We start from the raw sequence: 20,587 nt of genomic DNA on the forward strand, positions 1-20,587 counted from the left end.
TGGTAGTCTTGTACATGTTCAGTGATTTCACGTATGACAGGTAGCATAGTGTTGTCTCTTATTATCACATGACTGTTTTTCCCCACAGCAATTACCAGTCATGCCTGAAGTGCTTATTACTATTATTTTTACTTGTTACCATAAACCTCTGTAATGGCCGGGACCTTGTCCATTTTCATCACTACTATCCCTGGGGCTAAGATAGTACCTGACATGTTACACTTACTTAGTGAGTATTTGATGAATGAATGAATGAATGAATGAATGAATGGAATGTGGACATAGTGTAATGGTTAAAACCAAAGACTTGGCATTAGACAGACTTTGGTTTGAATTCTGATTTCCTGGTGTATAAAATAGGCTTGATAATGCCTTCCTCATAGGATTGTGGTGAGATTAAATGAGATCACACATGTAAAACCCTTAGTATAGCACCTGGCACATTGTAATTATCTGATAAGTGGTGGCTAATATTATTAGAGGCCAACAGGGCATCAGTGGGCTTGGGGTTTAAAGATCCTCATTCTGTCACTAATAAGTTATATAATATTGGAACAAGTTGTCTAATCTCTCTGGCCTGAGTTTTTTGGGTTTTTTTCCTCTGTAAAGTAAGAGTATTAAGTTAGATGAACCTTGAGCGCCCTCCTGTGATTTTCATTTGATCCTTACTGTTGTGACTGTATTCACTCCAGCAATAACTACCACTTTATAGTATCTCAACTTTAATTATAATAGATCGTTAATCCCAGAGTCTGAATCTCAGAAGCATCTAAATGGTAGAATTAACTTAAAAGAACTTTATATTATTTTTATTTATTTTTTTTAGAGGGGAGGCAGAGGGAGAGGCAGAGAATCCTTTTTTTTTTTTAAGATTTTATTTATTCATTTGACGCAGAGAGACTGCGAGAGAGGGAACACAAGCAGGGGAAGTGGGAGAGGGAGAAACAAGCTTCCCGCTGAGCAGGAAGCCCAACATGGGGCTCAATCCCAGGACCCTGGGACCTGAGCCGAAGGCAGACGCCTAAGGACTGAGCCACTGAGGCGCCCCAGAGGCAGAGAATCCTAAGCAGGCTCCACGCCCAGCGCAGAGCCCAAAGCAGGGCTCGATCTCATGACCCTGCTGTGATCATGACCCGAACCGAAATCAAGAGTCAGACATTTAACTGACTGAGCCACCCAAGCGCCCCTAAAATAATTTTTTTAAAAGAAAAGATCATTTCATTTCAAAAATTAAATCATTGAAATAGTTGAAGAATAAGTTGCTTTAGTGAAAGAATAATTGCTTTAGTGAAAGGTGTTTAGTAATGATTTAATATGTTGGGTTGTGTATGATTCAGTGGGCGTAAAAGTAGAGAAATGCAGATTTTTTTTTTTTAAGATTTTATTTGTCAGAGAGCGAGTGTGTGAGCACGAGCAGGGGGAGGGGCAGGCTCCCCCGCTGAGCAGGGAGCCGAATTCAGGACTTGATCCCAGGACCCTGGGATCATGACCCGAGCGGAAGGCAGATGCTTAACCGACTGAGCCACAGATTCTAATGTAGATTGCAATGATAGCTTGGTGGTTTTGCTGAGTTGTGTTGTACTCGCTTATTAGAGAGACTTGCTTTGAAGATACCTTTCTGTCCATTTGCTGTGCTGATTGATGGAGGAAATAAAATAATCCTTAAGACTTCCAACTTCTGAGATGTGGCTGGTTGTGTCCCTGCTCTTATTAGCAAATGTGGGACCCGGTAAGCAAGCTCAGTGTTGTCTGGGTTTGAGAGGAAGAACATTTCACCAGTTTGCCCAGCTACGTAAGATGTTATGGCTCCATCCAGCACAGTTAGTATTATTATTTCTTATACAAATAACTTGGAGCAGAGAGTAGAAGAAACTAGTTTTTATTAAGTATTTCTTTGCCAACCACTGTTGGGTGCTTTCATTTATGCCATCTTTGATTTTGTTGACAGAATGGTTGTTTTTGTATATACATGTTACTCATTGTCACCAACCCTAAATCACTTACAGACTTTCCTGGACTTGGGAATGGTCCTTGTGCATGAGTCTCTCTATAGCTTTTGTTAGGGACTCCTTGCAGTCACTGTAGCCCTAAGAAAGTATATGCTGCCTTTAAGGAGGAGCTCCTTTGGCTTCATTAAGAGCAAATAACTTGGGGCGCCTGGCTGGGTTGGTTGGAAGAGCATGGGGCTCTTGATCTCAGGCTTGTGAGTTCGAGCCCCATGTTAGGTGTAGAGATTACTTAAAAATAAAATCTTAAAAAAAAAAAAAGCAAATAACCATGATAGCTTGCCACAAACTCCCTTATCTCTTCGGAGATGCTTTCTGGTGGTCTAAGTAGGAATCCTACATGCTTTCACCACTGAAAGATATTACAGTTGATGATTAGGCCTCCAAATGAAACACATACACATACATATACGTGTATAAACTTATTTTATCTATTAGTACATTGGTCATGTGGTAAAATTTTTGTAATTTAGATCTTTAAACATTTGTTTAATGGAAAGTGTATGGGCCATTGGAAGCCACTTAACATTGGGTGACCTGGCTCTAGCGTCAACTTCTCTGGGCCTGTGTCCTCATGAACAAAATGGAGATGTACTTATCTTGTAGGGATGTTATCAAGATTGAGTGAAATTATGTGAAGAAATCTCATGGGTATTCTACAGATGTTGGTACTGTCTCTCACTTCTTCCATTCTGACTTTTAAATAACTGAGTAAAATACCTTGGCACATGACTTAGTTTGTTAGTGCTTTTATTAAGATTGTTTTAAGATTGTTAGCCACATGCCCTGGGGATTGACAATGGAATTTATTTTTCTTTCCTTATCAATTGCAAATGCTATTAGTGTATTCTTGTTCAGACTTTGGAATGAGAAAACTTTTTTTTAAAGCAGAATTAAGTGGATTTGCTTCAGGTGGCTTTCTAAGATCTGGCAAATTTGGACAGGAAAATTAGAATTGTTTTCATAGTGGAGTTCCTACCTGGAACATAGTTGGCAGTGAGAAGAAAGGTTGTGCAATTACATACATTCTTTATCAGATGTTTGGTAAAGCATATTTTTGCCTGAAACACTGGAGGAAGTCCCTACTCCCTTCCTTTCAGTCAAGAAGCTGATTGTGGAATAGGAGATGAAAAAATGAAAATTAATCTGACTTTGGCAATTGGAGAATGAGAAGAATGCTAACCTCCAGGCATCTGGGCTTGTTTCTGTTTTCCAGAGATCGCAGAGGTCATGACCCATTAGTTGTAAGCATCAAAAAACTAAAAAACAGAAAACCAAAAAACCTAAAACCTGTAGGTGAAGCCTGGACTGAGTAGCACTTTAAAAGGTTTTAGGTTGGTAATGAAATTGCAGAGATGATTTCCACTGGCCAAAATTTTGGTGTTTGGTTTTACTTATCTACAGTTCTTCTTGGTAAAAATTATTATTCTTTTTCAGTCCCTGCTCCCCGAAGTGGCAGGAATGATCTTAAAAACATAAGCGAGGGCGCCTGGGTGGCTCAGTCATTAAGTGGCTGCCTTTGGCTCAGGTCATGACCCAGGGGTCCTGGGATCCAGTCCCGCGCTGGGCTCCTTGCTCAGTGGGGAGTCTGCTTCTCCCTCTGCCCCTCCCCCTTGCTCGTGATGTCTCTCTCCCTTACTCTCTCTCTCAAATAAATAAAATCTTTAAAACAAAACTAAGCAAAAAACAAGCTGAGTCATGTCACTTCTCTGCTTAGAACCCTCCTCTCCAATGCTTTCCTGTTGCATTTAGAATAAAATCCAGATTACTTCCCATGACTTACATTGTATGCGTGCTTTATCTATACTGCTCTCACCACTTCTTTGATATTTCTTTCCTCTTCAATCAGTTCTATCATCATCAGTTGGTTTTTCTTTAGTTCTTTCAACTTTCTTTACCACCATATCTAAAAAATAACTTTCTGCCCACAAAGCCCCTCCTTTGTTTCCTTTATAACTTAGAGCAATTTGTAATTACAGTTGATCCTTGAACAACGAATGGGTTAGGAGCACTGAGCCTGTGCAGTTGAAAATCCACATGTAAGTTTTAATTCCCCCAAACTTAATAGCCTGTTGACTAGAAGCCTTACTGATAACATAGCCTTACTGATAACATACAGCCTCATAGTTACACATACTTTGTATGTTATATGTTTTAACTGCTGTATTTATACAATAAAGTAAACTAGAAGAAAATGTTATTAGGAAAATCATAAGGAAGAGAAAATATGTTTATGTTACTATACTGTATTTGTTGTAAAAAATCTGTGTATGAAGGGACCTATGCAATTCAAACCCGTGTTGTTCAAGGTCCAACTGTAGTTTTCTGCTTGATGGCTTGTTTGCTTGTTGTTTTTGTCTTCCTATGCTCTAAGATTATAAACCCCATGAGGGTAGAGACCATGTTTTATCCCAGCACATGCTGACACATGCTGGGTATTTAATATTTGTTGAGTGAATGATTTATTTGATAACTTTTTAGTTCATAAAGGAGCAGTCATTTACTTGTTGATCTGACAGTCTATAAAATGGTAAAGGTCAACATGGGCAAAAAAAATGATATGGTTCTTTTTTTTTTTTTTTTTTTTTTAAGTAATGTCTACACCCAATGCAGGGCTTAAACTCACAACACCAAGATCAAGAGTTGCATGCTCCATTGACTAAGCCAACCAGGTGTTTATTTCTTTGGGTTGTACTTTCCAGAATTAACTTAGATGGTGCCTGGGAAGCTTTTCCTGATTGGCCAGGGTTGGGTTAGATCTCCCTGTTCAGTCTAGATACCATGTGCTTGCCTTTTATAACAATAGACTCCCTATTAGATGCCCTGAGGGAGAGAGAATTTAGTTTATCATTGTATCCTCAGCCCTCAGACTGGTGCCTGACACACGGTGGTTGTGCTCAATAAATATTGGTTCAGTGAGAAATAAGTGTTAAAATTGAGGTATTTCTTAGGAAAAGCACAGTTTTTACACTGGTAGGTTATGGAGCTCATTGGTCCCAAGAATTACTTTGTTCTTTGTTTTTCAAGTTTAGTATCATGACATCAGTTTTTAAAAAATCTTTATTATGGAAAATTTCAAACACATATAAAAATAAAGAGAATAATAAAACCACCACCGTGTGTGTATCACCCAGCTCCAACAGTTACCAACATATGACCATTCTTGTTTAACCTTACTCCCCCTTCCTCCTCAATATTTTAAAACAAATCCCAGACATGATATCATTTCATCTGTAAATACTTCAGAAGAGTATAATCAATTTAAGAACTAGTTAACTCTTGGAAAAACCTAATACAAAAATTCCATTTGTCTCCTTGAATCTAATTGTAGATGCCAGCTGGTGAATTTCCATGTGTTAAACCACTCCCAAGGCTTGACTCACTATTGAAAGCATACACTCCATTGTAATTGCTGAGATAGCAGTTTGTTAGAATACGTTATCATGGTTGTTTCTATTTGGGTAGAGAGAGGTTACCAATAAGTAAAAACTCATATGTCGGAGATAACTTTGGAGATGTATAAAGACAGATGATACTTTCTGACATTGTGCATTATAGGCCTTTGAGATTTTGTCTGGAAAATGAACATGAAATATGGTTTGTGGATTGATAGAGTAAATTCCTGTAGTTCTTTGTGAGCGAATTCCTGAGAGTCATAATTAGCAATAAAATGAAAAGTAAGGGTGTCAGAAGACTCAGCTAGAAAGACTTCTAAGCCTTGGAAGGTTGAGGGTTTAGAACTTGGGCCAGAGGAAAAGTCACATGGCATTGAAAGTGGTTATGGTTAGTTTTATTCTAGAAATTAAACTTGTGGCCTAGACCTCTGTAAATAGCCTAGGTTAAAAGACATTTCCTTTGGGAAGGGAAGAGAGACACTCTTCTTTTAGCAAATATTTTAAAGGATTAAGTACTCTCTTGTAAAATTCGAAGATTGGCACTGAGTGAATGGTTGGACTAGAACGGTGTTTTCTCATGATCCCAATTTTTTGTGGAAAAGAAATGAAGCGGGGATGGAAAATATCATAAGCACCTTTAACTATTTTCTTTAACCAGTCACATAAGAGAACAAGACTGATTCTAAGAGGCTGCAAGTCCCAGCCCTGTTAGGACTGCAGCCTTGCTTCCTCCTTAGCTTGAATCACCATGTGAGTCTTTTGGTAGGAGACATTGGATGTAGTGATCATCCCAAGTTAATTCTTGGCAATTTATTTTGAAAATCCACTCTTTTATTCCTGTCTTTATACTCCCATAACTGTTAGGTAATTCATCTATTAAAGTACTTAGTACACAGTGCCTTGAATAGGGATTTTGTCATAATCATCTGTGTATCCTTAGCATCTAGCACATGATCACTTGGAAAATATTTGTTGACACATGATGAGCCCTTTCCAGCCTTGAGATGCTATGATTTTGTGATTTCTCCAGTGGCCTGGACCAGAAGAATATGGGAATAATGCTATTCTGATGTAGGCTCCTCTCTGAATTGTTTTTCTTCCTAAATGGTGTTTGTTCTCAGACTCTGAACCATTCTCTTCTTTTGGGACCTTCCAGTGAACAGAAGGAGAGAAAAATCTGTGTTTAGAACAAGAGGACTGTGTCAGACTGTAGTTGATATGTTAGGATCACTGGGGTCCTCCAATTGCAGTCAGTATGAAGAATTCAGTGTTGATAACAGATGCCGGGAGCTCATTCTCTTTTGTTATTCTTCCTCATTTATTGAGATTTGACCCCATATCTATGACTGTGAGGTGGAGTAGATTTCAGTCTTGATCTTCAAGCTTTTAAGGATGAGGTCAGTCGTTGGGAATTCATTGGCACCAAACTATGAGTATTTCTTTTTTCATGTATGTGGTAACTGCTGAAATTAATTTGTTTTAAAACTGTAGAATCTACACCAAATTAAACCTATGATTTATTATCTAATACGATATAGTAAGAGAGAAATGTTAAAAACCATTGTTTCATCAACCTGACTGTATTTATTTGTTGGAAAGTTGGAAGTGTCTCAAACTCAACATATACAAAATTAAAATGATTCATTTTCCTCCTCTAAGCTTTTTTTCCCCACCAGCAGTTTTCCCTGTCTTATTTTATGGCACCTCTACTCTTTTGGTTGTTCTGGTCAAAACTTTGTACCTTATATTTCTCTTATACCCCATATGCACCAGGAAAACTTACCAGATCTGTGTTCAGAATACATCAACAATTTCTCACCGTGTCTCTTGCTACCACTGTGGTCTAAGCCACTATCCTCTCTTGCCTGGATTATTGTAGCATTTCCTAACTGATCTTTCAGCTGCTACTTTTTCCTTTATTTTCAGTACAGCAGCCTGAATCATTCTCATTATACCTGTGTGAGATCATGTCACTCCTCTTTTAGAAGCCCTGCAGTGGCTCTCCATTCCACTCTTGAGGAAATACCCATAAGGCCTTATCTGATCTGGTCTTCTATTAACCTTCTGACCTTACCTACCGAATCCCCCTTGTTCACTCTGCTGCAGCCACATTAGCTTTCTTGCTGTTCCTTGAACTGGACAGTCCTGCTTCTGCCTTAGGGCTTCTGTATTGGCTGTTCCCTGTGCTCTTCCTCTACATATCTGTATGGCTAATTCTCATCACTGTCAAATCTTGCTTTTATGTCACTTTCTTAGTGAGGCCTACCCTAATCATCTTATGTAAACATTGTAACTCCTTTGCCTCAAACACTTCTGATTCCCTTTATTGTGATCTACCTTTTTTTCCCCTAAAACATTCATTATATTTTAAGATCTATATAGTTTCTTTTTTATTCCTTGAGAGTGAGTTTAATGTATTTGTTTTATTTATCTATAAACTCTGCTTAAATGCAGGTAGACTTAGACAAAACTTTGGTTATCTATAGACCTGTCTGTCATTTTCAAGCATCCAAAAGAGTGCTGAACCTAAAACCAAGAAAAAGAAAAGCAAGTGCCTTAGATAGTCAAGAAAGAAATTTTGAGCATTGTTGACAATTCCTGAGAAGACTTAAAGTGCCAAAAGTGCTGGGAGTAGTAGGTTCTTCCAGAAGTTGAAGGAGTGTGTTGATGAAACTGGGGGTGTGTGGTTATAAATAGATAACATTTTTTTGAGAAACATAGGTGAAAGGATGTGCAAGGAAAGCAGAGAAAGCAGAGTAGAGTATAGTGGTAGTCATAATGGACAAGATTTGAAGTGACTAGTGCAGTGAATGAGTGGTAGACTCTTGAGAACCATGATGGAGAGCCAGAAGATAAGACACATCTTTGGGGAGTGGAGATGGACCAGTGCCATAGGAACACCTTCAGAAACAAAATGCTTTAAAGCCATAGGCAGAAGGACCCTTTCCTTTGAATATAAATGAAAACCACAATGAGATACCACTTGACATTTGTTAGGATAGCTATTATAAAAAAAAACGGTAGGAGAAACTGGAACCCTTGTGTATCACTGGTGAGAATATGCAGTGGTGTAGCCACTATGGAAAGCAATTTTGTGGTTCCTCAAAAAGTTAAACATAACACTGCCATAGGATCCAGCAATTCTACTCCTAAGTAATATCCAAAGAATTGAAAGGGGGGACTTAAACAGGTATTTGTACACTCGTGTTCACAGCAGCATTATTCACAATAGCTAAAAGGTGGAAACAACCTAAATGTCCCTCCACTGATGAATGGATAAACAAAATGTGGTAATGTACATACAATAGAATGTTTTTTAGCCTTAAAAAGGAAATTCTTTTCTTTTTTTTTTTTTTTTAAGATTTTATTTATTTGTCAGTGAGTGCGTGCAGAAGCAACGGGAGCAGCAGGCAGAGGGAGAAGCAGGCTCCCAGCTGAGCAAGGAGCCCCATGTGGGACTCCCAGGACCCTGGGATCATGACCTGAGCCCAAGGCACACGTTTAACCAACTGAGCCACCCAGGAATCCCAAAAAGGAAATTCCGATACATGCTACAACATGAATGAACCTTGAAGACATTATGCTAGGTGAAAGATTCAGGATACAAAGGGACAGATATTAGTATGATTCCACTTACATGAGGCACCTAGAATAGGCAAATGCATAGACAGAAAGTAGAATAGAGGGAGGGGAAATGGGGAGTTACTGTCTAATGGGTATAGTTTCTGTTTTGAATGATGACAAATTCTGGAGATGGATAGTGGTGATGGTTGCACAATACCGTGAATGCACTTAATGCCATTGAATTGTATGCTTAAAAATGGTTGGGGTGCCTGGGTGCCTCAGTCAGTTAAACATCTGCCTTCGGCTCAGGTCATGATTGCAGGGTCCTTGGATTGAGCCCCGAATCAGGCTTCCTGCTCAGCAGGTAGCCTGCTTCTCCCTCTCCTTCTGCTGCTCCCCCTGTTTGTGTGCGCACACTCTCTCTCTCTTTCTCTCTCTCTCTCTTTCTCTCTGTAAAATAAATAAATAAAATCTTAAAAAAATCTTTTGTGGGAAAAACAAGGAATATTAAAAAATGTCCATTTTATTCTGTTTGAGAAAACAGGGATGTGCACATTTATTTAAGACAAGGGCAGAGGTGTTCAAGTCAGGTTTGAGGTCGAGTTCCCCTCTTATTTATAACACTGATAGACAAACAAGCTCCTACTCCTGTGATTACACTTACAATAGAGGCTTTGCTGGGGCTTGCTCTCCACCCATCATCTCTGCAAATAACTACTTTACAGTGTTAGGAGAATCACTTAATAGAGTAGACGTTCAAATACTTGAAAACTGTAAAGTGGATTTTGTTTTGCAGTTTCAAAAAATGATAGCTGTATCTGCATGTCTGGAGCTGTGACATTTGAGTCTTAATTACACGAGGAATGGGAGGTGCTGCCATGGCTTGTTATGCGGTGCTGGCAGAGGAAGGCAAAACTGGGAGCTTTGTTAGAGTTTGAAACTCTTATGAATGGAAGGTTTGAAATTTTAGTTTTTTATTTAAGTATTGTGTGTAGTGACTTACTGAACGTTTGTTAGGTTGAATGCTGTAGCTGGGTTGATGAGCGTGGCCGTGTAGGTCGTCCTTGTTCCTTCCTTCCTCCCCTCTCTCCCTTTATAGTATATATAGAATTGCTTCCTTTTTCCTCTTGTCACCTTAATCAGTGATTATTAACTGTTCTTTAAAATCTCTTTCGAAGTTAAATTGATAATTGAAAAGCAAAGCTTTTTGGTGGGTGTGAAAGGCAGCAGAATACGTTGCTGCTTGTAGATTTCTAGTTTCTTCTAGAGGAGGTTACGGACACTTCTTTCCGGAAATAGTGGTCTCTCTTGACTCTCTCCTTTTGAGACTCTCTAATAGCTCCATCCAGTACCAGGACTCTGAGGGGCTACATGGGCTGACCTTTCTGACTCCTTCTCTTCCTCCAGGAGGCCCAGTCCACTTACTGCTCTTTCTTTGGAAGTGGAAGAGAAAGTAGGGGAATCAGGCAGAATGAGATTAAGGTTTTTCTTGTACATGTTCAGTTTGAGGAGGGAGGAGGTATGTGACCACACCTTGGTAAGGCTGATTGCTTACAAACTGCAGTTCATTCATTTAATTAGGAATTTTTTTTCTTTTCCGTTTTTGATATTGGAATCAAACGTTTATATTGATATTCTTTCCTCTTTCCTCCTTTTCCCCTTTCATCCCATTTTTAATTACTTTCCTTTTATTCTTTGCATCTTTTTCTCCCCAAATGAGATAGTAGCATTCTTTCAGATGAACTGCTTGTTTGAAAGAAGACCGTGAATTCTATGAAATTGCTTATTTTTGTGTCTGTGAAGTTTATACTTGAGAAGATGAGGACAATGTCATCTTACTTAGATCGTAAAAATTATTCTCATTTCCTTTGGACTGTAAGGGAAACTTTTTTTTTTTTTAAGATTTTATTTATTTATTTATTTGACAGAGATAGAGACAGCCAGCGAGAGAGGGAACACAAGCAGGGGGAGCGGGAGAGGAAGAAGCAGGCTTCCAGCAGTGGAGCCTGATGTGGGGCTTGATCCCAGAACGCTGGGATCACGCCCTGAACCGAAGGCAGACGCTTAACCTCTGTGCCATCCAGGCGCCCCAAGGGAAGCTTTTTAAAGCTGCACTTCCAGTAGAGATTCTCTGTGAGCATGTTTTGAGCCAAAAGCCTTGAAAATAACTGTTAGAATTTTCTAATGCCTAAATTTTTAAGGAACAGCCTTTCCAAAACTTCAGGGCACACACATCTAATTTTTAAATTCTTTTCAAAAGTTAGGGAAAGAGTGTAGGTATTTAAATTTTTCTTCTGTTGTAATTTCCAAAACATTTTCTGTCTTAATAAAGCAGTGTGTTCCATAGTGTATAGTAGGATAAATACACTGGACTAGTAATCAGATTCTGGCCCAAGTGTTTCTGTTATCAAGTCACTGAAGCTCTTCTACTCTGGTTTCTCAACTGAGAATGAAGGGACTGGATGTATAAGCTTCCAAGGTTTAGTTATAAAGTTTTAGTCATTCTAGGTTTTATTGGCATTTCTCTAAAGCCAGTAATATAAAAGATTAGAAAAACTTTGCTTATAATACTCTTCACATAAAAATATAACTCATTTCAGTGTAACATAAGACTTGGATTCTAAAGAGGCTGAGTCAGTGAGTGACTAAAACAACCTTTTTATAAGATGGTCTCGTGTAGAAACCAGTTTCAAAATACGTTCTCTGACAACATCGAACTAAAAATCCTGGATCTCATTTTGATATTAATAATTGTAAGTAATTTGTCATTATCTTTTATCTTCTTTCTGTTCATCTGTTTTTAAAAGATAACTCATCACTCTGTAGGAGTTGACTTTTTCTGTTATGGCTTCCCTTGAAATACTACTGCTTTAGTCTTTCTCCCCTAAGTGCCTTTTCCTGAGAATAAAGGATTTAGTTCATACCTTTGCATAATGATTTAGAGAGTATTTTAAGTTTGGCATGTTAAAACCTGGCTGACTCCATTAATATGTGGACAAACTAGCACATTAGAACATTTTTTAAGTTCCAAGCCACAAGTTGTGCTTTAAATGAACATGGGCATGTATAAAATTAATATTTAAGCCTTGAATAGCACAGACATTCAAAATGCCTGTTGCCCTGGGTGACTGATTTTCAGTAAGGCTCTTGCTTGCCCTGCACATTTCTTCCTTTGCTTTAAACAGTGCCAAGAGCAGAGTCAGGAGAGGGTTTATTCCTTTGGCGCTCTGCTTTCGGCAGGCAAAAAGGCTGCTGTTTTACTTCTTAAAACTCCTACCATATGGAAAGTTTCTATAAATAAATCTTGGATTTATGATTGGACTTCTAAATATGTAACCTGTACGATCCATGACTAAAGCCAATATAAATACCTATTTAAACATACAGACTGCATACAAAGCCGTGGCACTATTTCAGTGAGTATGGTCTCCAGCCACAATATCTAAATTATCAATTCAGTTAATTTCTTCTGTCTCACTTGGCATGAATGAGGACCTCATTTTGTTGTCAAGCAAAAACTAGTGAGCCTGGTAGTTTTTAGTGAATCCACTTTGACTTTTTGTACCTGAATTGTTGGCATAATTATGTGGCAGGTGTAGTCATAAAAATGTAAAAGTGCATTAGATTTTGACAAACTGAATCATTTAAATGTACTAAAGGAGCTGACATTTTAGAGGAATCCTATTATTATTTATTTTGTAAATTTGAGTCAATTGGTATTTCAGTCAACAAGAACATAATGGGCACCTGTTATGCGCCAGACACTGTGTTAGCTCTTAGGGCACATTGAGTTGTATGAAAGATGGTTTCTGTTCAGACAAGTAAGAGAAAAAGAAGAAAGGAAACCTGGGGACAATAAAATGTTTTAGCGCTCTAATGGAAAAATGGACAAATGCCACGTGAGCGTGGTGGGGAGGCAAGTAGATTAACTCTGGGGAGTTGGAAAAGGCTTTAGAAAAATATTTCAGTTGGGTCTTTAATAATAAAAATTATTTCTAATTGGCTATATTGTATTGAGTGCGTACTGTATACTAAGATTAGTTAATGTTACCTACCAGGGAAAGGGGGGGAAGAGCATTTTATGCAGTAGAAAAACAGTGGAACTGTCAAGGATTGTATGTCCCAGAAGTAAGAAGTTTGGTACAGCTAGTGGGGAAGGGGAGGGAGATCAGTGGCTAGGTGGAATCAGATTATGAAGGACCTCAGATACACAGTGTCTGTCCCTGCCACCATGTTTTTGTTCTCATTTCCTTGCCTGAAAAGCCTTTCTCCACTCTTTGCTGATGTACCTATTTTTAAAGGTCCAGCTTTTATGTGAAGCTTTCCTCCCCTTTTCTCAAAGCTTACTAATTTTACCGAATGATTGTACAAGAGTGTACCTCATGAAAGGGCATTCCATTTCTTGAACCATTTCTTGTAGTATAGTCTGTTCTCCCCAACTAGTTTCTCGTAAAGGACAGAGGATGAATCCTCTTTAGCACCTGGTATAGTGCTCAGCACGTTGTGGGGACTCAAGAAATACATAATGAGTGGATGAATGTGGAACATTTGTAGATGTATCAGCCATTGAGACAGCCCAGCTACAGTGGTTGAGATCACCTACATTTATTTAAAAGCCATTTCTTAACACCAGTAAGGGCAATTTTCAAAGGTATAGATCAGTTGTGATTTGGATGTAAAATGACTTCATAAGAGTAATTATCTCATAGGGTTGTTGAAATTCAATTAGTACATTTAAGCACTTAGAACAGTGCCTAGCATATATAGTAAGTGCTCAGTCAAGTGTCAGCTATTATTTAACTCCACCTATTTGGGTCTTTTGCCAGTGACAGAGCTCAACCACCGTTGTAGGCATGAAGAAGATAGAAAGGAGACAAACAGCTTCATACCTTTGAAACCAAATGCTCTTTAGGAACTGGAAGAACTGCTTATATTGCATGAACTTTTATTTTTCTGTTTGTATTTTAGTGTTCGAGGGGTATGGTTGGCATGGAATTGAATTTCATCTGTCTGTGGGAGTTGTAAACAAGGTAGGTCCCAGGTTTATTTACTTTTTCTGCTCCTTTCCTAAGCTGTTTTGTTAGTATTTTCAGTTCTACTGAGCTAGAGTAGATCAGATTTGATTATTGTTTAGGGAAGCACTCTCATAGCCCCATGATGGTCTGTCATCGTTGTTTATCTAATGTTGTGGACTACGTCTCGTATCTTGTTAGACTTTATTGACTGCCAAGAACCAGCACAACCAGTTAAAAATTTTGGTGGTTATAGAACAGAACCATGAATTCACACACACGTGTATACAAACCATGATCCAGTCCTTGGAAGGCAGAAGTCTTGTATTAGAGCCATTATGTTAACCAGCTTGGGATAATGGCTAGTGACAGGCTAACTAAGTCTTTTGATCACTCTAACATTCAGTAGCTTATGTGAGTGGTAGACTAAATGCAACAAAGGGCCTGTTTTGACAGTAGCCAGGCCATCATGGCAATTACAGATTTTGTTACTGATGACAGAATCTGTCTATCTGCAACCAGTAGAGTTGGATTTGACACAACATGCTTGTGTTCCTATCTTAAGCTCTGGACTAAACAAAAGTACACCAGATATGGCTTGGGCTCCTATATCTGTCTTGTGTCAGGTGCCCACAAAAAGCTATAGATGGCAGCTTCACACAGCTCTGCAAACCTATTTCTGTCAGAGCATTTCCTGTCAAAGTAAGGTAGTGCTAGTTCATGTAGTTCTAGTTTTCTGTGGTCTTAGGTACCCATTGCTCATTGGTGCAGGAAACTTGCATCGCACAGAGAATAAAGTTGATAGCCAAAAAAAAAAAAGACACTACTCCCTACAGTTTCCCCAACAAAGAATCCTATGAACTTGTATATAGGGTTCTGTGGGTTGATGACAGCCTTGGACTCTTGTTGCACCTGCACATAGAACAGTAAAAGATCTAGAGACAGCTTGCTCTCAGTCACAAAGAACAGTTACCATAAATACATTGCTACAAGGAAAAACAGTTGAGTTACCTTTTTCTTTTTTTAAGTAAGCTTTATGTCCAGTGTAGGACTTGAACTCACAACCCTGAGATCAGGAGTTGCATGCTCTACCAACAAAGCCAGCCAGGTGTACCACTGAGCTACTTTATGTAGGAAAGGGAACCATGGTCCTTGGAATTGACACTACTGCCTAGGAAGGGTGGTAAGGAGGGTTGATGAACGTTTAACTTCTGCAGATGGATCCCCTTCATTATCATCTAGAGACCTAAATGTCAGGGTCTGGTCTGGGTGGTTAGTCAGGAAATTCTCTTCTTTCTGTTTTCCTGCTTTTTATTGGGGTAGTAATAAACAGAAACTATTTTATGGAAATACTGTAAGAATTAATAGAAAGGAAAGAAACTAAAATTTACTGAACAGACGTCTTCTAAGGATTAGGCATGCTACTGTAAATGGTATTAGGCATGCTATTCTTTTATTGAAATATATAAAGTTCATTGATATTACACTTTTTCAAGTCTGAGTGGATAACATCATGGATATCACCACCTTGAGCTATTTTGACCTTTATTGTAGCCATTTAGAGGAAAAAGAATTAGATATTGATACATGTTACTTCATTTATGTCTGCTAGACCTTCTTTTTGAAGAAAAAAAAAATACCTACATGAGTTAGTGGAATTTTTTGTTTTTGTTTTTATCTAGAAAATAAAAACAGACTTGGTACTGATTTAGCCAAAGACAGAAAGGAGACTAGCAGGTCTGAAATTAGAGACACCTGTGCTGTTTTGGGAAGTTGAGACTCGACCCAGGCTTTGCTGAAGTTGGTGCAGGGGAGGTCAGAGTAGGTTAATATTTTCATAGCTCAAAGCAAATGTGAATTGTGGTTGTTTATAAGTGCAGTTTCGCTTGATCTCTGTAGTTGCACATGGGTAAGTAAAATATAGTGCTGTTGTCTTGGGCAGCTTCTGCAAAAGCCCCTGAACCAATGCAAATTAATCTTCTCCAAAAATACCAAAAAATACCCCATTTGGATGTTTTGTTGGCTGAGGGAATTGACTGTTGTCATCTTGCTGGTAAAGAAATTGTCATACATTCTTTCAAGATGATTCTAGATTTGATTTTCTGTTTTTAAATTTCCACTTGAAATTCTTCTCTGATGGGAGGTACCATTGCTACATCTCAGGCATATGCAATAATGTGGATCAGAATAAACTGTTATATCTCTCCTAGGTGATAGGAAATTAAGTCAGAGTATTCCTTCTGCTGATTCCACATTTAACGTCTCCAAATCTATTGTCTTTTTACTCTTAAGATAGTAAGCTTTTGTGGTCTTAGCAAGGTTGTAGAGAGGAACCCAGTGACACAGTACTGTCCTTTATTGGGCTGAAATGGAAACTTTAATATTTCTGAATCTGTGGCAATTTTCATTTTTATTTTCCTGTCTGTAGAATGAATTATTGTACTTTTCCTCTTCGCTGCATCCTTTCTTCAGAGAAACTCTAATAATGAAATTCTCCCTTCTTGCTTCAGCAAACAAATACCACTTTTTAAGAAACAGCCTTATTGATATGTGATTTATATACTGCACAATTTGCCTGCTTGACGTGTACAAGTCAATGATTTTTAGTAAATTTGTAGAGTTGTGCAACTGTTACTACACTCAGGTGTTACAGTCCCAGCTCCCCCAAAAGATCCCTTGTGATGCTCTTAATTATAGGAAACAAACTGAGGGTTGCTGGAGGGACGCAGGGTGGGGGGATAGGGTAACTGGTGATGGACATTAAGGAGGCATGGGATATAATGGGCACTAGGTATTATATGAGACTGATGAATCACTGACCTCTAGCTCTGAAACTAATACACTATATGTTAATTAATTGAATTAAAAAAAAGAGTTCCCGTGTAAACACTACTTTCTAGCTTTATGTGTCCTCTACAAATTTTGCTAAGTTCTGCATCAGATTTAATCTTCTTCCTACAAAGCTTTCCCATTGCTTATTCCCCCCCTTATTTTTATATTAGTTGCTTATTGCAGGTCAAACATTTACCCTTTTGTCACTTGTATTCCATTTTCTTACCACTTTTAAAAAGTGTAACTTTTTTTTTTTTAAATTCTTTTTTCTTTTTTTAAAGATTTTATTTATTTGACAGAGAGAGAGCACAAGCAGGGGGAGCGGCAGGCACAGGGAGAGAGAATCAGGCTCTCACGCAGAGCAGGGAGCTCGATGTGGGGCTCGATCCCAGGACCCTGGGATCATGACCTCAGCCGAAGGCAGTTGCTTAACCAACTGAGCCACCCAGGCACCCTTAAAAGTGTAACCTTTCTTAAAGAGTGGCTTTAGCTTTTATTTGAAGTTTTTTTTTTTTCCTTGAAAAACTTTATTCTATAATGCTTCAGGCCTTGCAATAAAAGGTCTTGTATTGGGGTGCCTGGCTCATTTGGTTAATTGTCTGCCTTCAGCTCAGGTCATGATCCCAGGGTCCTGGGATTTAGCCCTGCATCAGGCTCCCTGCTCAGTGGGGAGCCTGCTTCTGCTTCTCCCTCTCCCTCTGCCCCTCCCCCCTGCTTGTGCACTGTCTCTCTCTCTCAAATAAATAAAATCTTAAAATTAATTAAAGGTAATAAAGTTTATCACAAATGGGACCAGAGCTGATTTCTAAAGAGTAAGTAGTTCTTTCCCATTCAAAGAGAGTGATAAACCATTCGAGACAATGGTAGAAACATGAAAACCTTAATGGGCGAAAGCATGACATCAGTTGAGGTTAAGTGAACAAGAATGAAAAGTATGGCAGGAAAAACTTAAAGGAAGGCAGGAGCCAGATCATAAATGGCTTGTGTGATAAGCTGAGTTTGGACTTTTCCCTGAAAGCTACAAGGAGCCACTGAAAACACAGAAATAGAGATAAGATGTGATTAAATCTCCATGTCAGAAAGATCACTTGGATAGCAAAGTGAAAGGTAAATTAAAGAGGTGACAAGTCTAGTTAGAATTCTACTGCAGTCATACAGAGGGATAAAACTATACAGGCTTCAGGGGCACCTGGGTGGCCTAGTTGTTAAGCATCTGCCTTTGGCTCAGGTCATGATCCCAGGGTCCTGGGATCGAGCCCCGCATCAGGCTCCCTGCTTCTCCCCCTCTCATTCCCCCTGCTTGTGTTCCCTCTCTCGCTGTGTCTCTCTCTGTCAAATAAATAAAATCTTAAAAAAAAACTAAACAACAAAACTATGCAGGCTTCAACCCTTAGGTATGTACCTAAGAAATACGAAAACATGCATCCACACAAAAACGTGTGCACAAATGGTCATTGCAGCATTATTCGTAAGAGCCAAAGAGTAGAAATAACACAAATGGATTTTTAAAATGTGGTATATCCATACAATGAAATATTATTTGTCTTTAAAAAAGAATGAACTTCTGACACCTGCTACAACATAGGTGAGCCTTGAAAACATTACGCTGAGTGAAAGAAGCCACTCACAAGGGCATATATTGTATGATTCCATTTATATGAATTGTCTAGAACAGGCAAATCCATAGAGACAGAAAGCTCTAGAGGGAAGCCAGTTGCTATGTCATGACAGCACTCAAGCAATCCTATGTAGAGGTCCATCTGGTAAGGAACTGAGGCCTCCAGCAATAGCCGGTGAGAAACCATGGCCTGCTGCCAACAGCCATGTGAGTAAGCTTAGAAATGGATCGTCCAGCCCCAGTCAAGCCTTCAGATAACCAGGGTCCCAGCAAACATTATGAGTGCAACCTTATAGCCAGAATCACTCAGTTAAACTGCTCCCATATTGCTGAGCCACAAAAACTATATGAGATAATGTTTATTGTTTTAAGCTGCTGAATTTTAGAATAGTTTACTATGCTGAAATAGAGACCTAATTCTCCAACAAAACTCTTAAAAGTTCGGGGCGCCTGGCTGACTCCATCGGTAGAGCATTCCACTCTGGATCTCAGGGTTATAAGTTCAAGCCCCATGTTGGGTGTAGAGATTACTTAAAAATAAAATCTTAAAAAAAACTTTCAAAAGTTCAGGGACTTCTGGGTAGCTCAGTCGGTTAAGCGGCTGCCTTTGGCTCAGGTCATGATCCTAGGGTCCTGGAATTGAGTCCCACATTGGGCTCCTTGCTCTGCAGGGAGCCTGCTTTTCTCTCTGCCTGCCACTCCCCCTGCTTGTGCTCTCTCTCTGAAAAATAAATAAATAAAATCTTTAAAAAATATATTAAAAAAAAAACCTTTTAAAAGTTCAGGTGTACTAGAATATTCATTTACCTTATTTACCAGTCATCTGAACATTCATGTACAGAGCAGAATTCTCCAATTAATAAATATCTAATCTTGTATATATACACAAGGAGAAATAACCAGGTAAATGATTCCCTTTAAAAAAAAATAATAAGCAGGAAGCCAAGAATAATACAAGAGCTTTTTATTTTTATTTTTTTAAGATTTTGTTTATTTGAGAGAGAGAGCACAAGCTGGGGGGAGAGGCAGAAGGAGAGGGAGAAGCAGACTCCCTGCTGAGCCCACTGAGCCACCCCAGCGCCCTACATTTTACATTTGTTATGTCATCTCATCTTCATAACAACCCTTTAAATTAGGTACTGTTTTTATCTAACCTTTAAAAACGAAGATATTAAAGCACAAAGAGATTGAGTAATTTGGTAAAAGTTACACAGATAGCAAATGGTAGAGCTGGGATTTGGTAGTGCTGGGATTTGAACCTGCATGCTCTGATTCCAGAGTCTGTGTTCTTATTTATATTGCTGTGCTGCTGCCATGGAGTCTGACGCATAGATATTTAATAAATATTGGTGGGTGAGCGAATATTCATTGTTTCTGCACACAGAGCTTTGCTTACTTGGTTCTTGCCAGTAGGATATTTGTCCTTGGGGTTATAAGGATAGGAAGATAGAGGTTTGAGTCACACTGGTCTGAACCCCTCTCTTGCTCCATGACTTCTGCTTCTTGACTTGTTTCTTTTCTTTTTCAACATTTACCAAAGAGAATGATTTTTTTTTTTTAAGATTTATGTATTTATTTTAGAGAGAGGGAGAGAGAGCACGAGTGTGGGGGCAGAGGGGCAGAGGGAGAAGGAGAGAGAGAGAGAGAATCTAAAGCCTACTCCCCGCTGAGTGGGGAGCCCAACGAAGGGCTTGATCTCATGACCCTGAGATCACCGACCTGAGCCGAAATCAAGAGAAACCGAGTCAGGCGCTCAACTGACTGCACCACCCAGGCGCCTCACCAAAGAGAATGATTCTGTTATTCTTCCTTAATCCCTGGGTAATACTTATATTGAGATTCCTGACTTTTGTGTCTTGTATTATTTTCTGCCCCAACCTTTTATTTTGATGACATTTAAACCTTCAGAAACACGTAAAGAATGATACAGTGGTCACCCATATACCCTTTTGACTAAATCTATCAATTTTGAACATGTTGCCCATTTTTGTGTTCTCTTTCCACATACACGTGCATACATTGAAACATTTAAGAGTTACTTGCAGACATCATGACACTTTATTCCTAATTATTTTGGCATCCATTTTCAGAGAATAAGGAGATTTCTCCTACACAACCACAGTATAGTTTTACACTCAGGAACTTTAGTGTTAATATATT

At 38.8% G+C, this 20,587-nt stretch overlaps 1 protein-coding gene across 3 annotated transcripts in view; it reads left to right on the forward strand.

The window, feature by feature from the left end:
- Positions 1-20,587, forward strand: part of MRTFA (myocardin related transcription factor A) — a 190,498-nt gene that overhangs the window by 19,408 nt on the left and 150,503 nt on the right. The window contains exon 2 of one of the 3 annotated variants that reach the window (XM_087868682.1): positions 13,934-13,995. The exons of the other annotated variants lie outside the window; for them this stretch is intronic. The gene's annotated coding sequence lies outside the window, so the exon portion shown is untranslated. The remainder of the gene's footprint in view (positions 1-13,933; positions 13,996-20,587) is intronic. 3 annotated transcript variants of the gene reach the window in all.

The sequence above is a fragment of the Ursus americanus genome, chromosome 17, assembly GCF_024610735.1.
Source record: "Ursus americanus isolate L20-20 chromosome 17, mUrsAme1.1.p, whole genome shotgun sequence".
Classification (NCBI taxonomy): domain Eukaryota; kingdom Metazoa; phylum Chordata; class Mammalia; order Carnivora; family Ursidae; genus Ursus; species Ursus americanus.